This window comes from Sturnira hondurensis, unplaced genomic scaffold (genome assembly GCF_014824575.4).
Source record: "Sturnira hondurensis isolate 20B ecotype Veracruz unplaced genomic scaffold, ASM1482457v3 Scaffold0014314, whole genome shotgun sequence".
Classification (NCBI taxonomy): Eukaryota; Metazoa; Chordata; class Mammalia; order Chiroptera; family Phyllostomidae; genus Sturnira; species Sturnira hondurensis.
The window spans coordinates 1-1,544 of NW_028086945.1; the positions used below are offsets into that span (position 1 = coordinate 1).

The window sequence follows — 1,544 nt, forward strand, 5'->3', positions numbered from 1 at the left end:
CTGTTGACCAGTATTTTGAACTGTGCATCTGAGAGGTTCGCTATTTCTTTTTTTGCTTAGAGTTATTGGCTCTGGGGCTTTGAGTTCTTCTTGAGCCATATTTTGGACTGTTTGTGGCTGTTATGTATGAGGAGCGGAGCCCTAGGTGTTCACCAGGGTGGGGCAACTCAGTTGCTGGGTTGTGACGCTGTATGTGGGGGCGGGGTCAAAGGGGAGCGATGTGGTCCCCTCTGCTGCTTCCTGCCACCAGGGCTCACATGGTCCGTCTGACTGCACACTCCTCTGCTGGTTTATCTGCATGCAAATGTGTGACCTGGGTCAACCTGCCCTGCACCCTCACTGGGTCCACGCTGCTACTCCGGCTGCCTACACGCCTGGGTGGGGGGATCTTTCCTGCCCAACCCTGCTCCGCTACTGGCTCCGCCCCTCTTACCTTCCCGGGTGAACAGTTCATTGTTGTTGGACTTCCGTATAGTTCAATTTTCTGTTCTTTGGCTGCATCTTGGTTTACTAAACATTTGTTGACTTTAAACTTGGTTGTGGGAGAAGGCACAGTGTTTCCACCTACGCCTCCATCTTGGTGGAAGTCCCTCAAGTCCTGTCTATCGACTTCCTTTATAATGCTGTTTGTCACATAAAATCTTAAGCTGCTACTTTCATACAGATATGTCCCTCTTGTATTTCTGGGTTGTGGGTTTGAGACCTTGGTTAGGGAGGTCTCTGGGCTCCTGGGGGAGGAGTCCCCTCCCCCCTCCCCTCCCCTCCCCTCCCCGAGTCCTAATCTCACAGCTTCTCCCTTCCCACGGGTCAGGAGCATAAAAGCCCGCAGGGGACACGCCCCACAGTGTCACCAAGTCCCCACTGTGCCCACTGCTGCTAGGCCTCGCCCTGGTGGCCCTCCCCCGTGTCCGAGGCACCTGCACCGCGCCTGCCGACCTCAAGAACCCCGACGGGACGAAGACGTGCGCCAAGCTTCATGACAAGAGCGACCCTTACTACGAGAACTGCTGTACAGGCGCCGAGCTGGCCGTAAAGCCGGGCACCGACCTCCCCTTCCTGCCTTCTGACTGGAGGAACGGTGGCCCCGCGCTGCGAGCTCACCGTGTGGTCCCGCCGCGGCAAGGACAGCAAGTCTCGCAAGTTCCCCACCTGTGCCTACCCGCGCCTGGAGGAGTACCGCCGGGGCCTCTTCGGCCACTGGTCCAACGCCATCTCCTCCATCTACTGCAGGTGCGGCCCCTGCCCTGCCCTGGTGCTCACTTGGGCGACCACAGCTCTGAACCCTACACCCAGGCCCAGCCCCACCACCTAGCCAACTGGCTTTTCCAGACCCCTGAGCCCCTGACCCAAATTGGGCGTCTCTGGACCCAGTCTGGAGGTCTCCCTTCTCACTGGCACACGCTCAGTGAAGCACACACCTCTTGGATCTCTCAGACCCTGTTCTGGTGGTATTCCCAGACTCAGAAGCTCACCCAACACACCCTCCATTCAGGGAGCAACCCCCTCCAACCTCCCTGAACCCCCCAGATGCCTACCCACCACAC

The 1,544-nt window shown here is 58.2% G+C and overlaps 1 pseudogene; it reads left to right on the forward strand.

Annotated features, from left to right (window-relative positions):
- The first annotated feature begins 845 nt into the window (after positions 1 to 845).
- Positions 846 to 1,230, forward strand: LOC118998540 (syncollin-like; annotated as a pseudogene).
- The last annotated feature ends 314 nt before the right edge of the window (positions 1,231 to 1,544 follow it).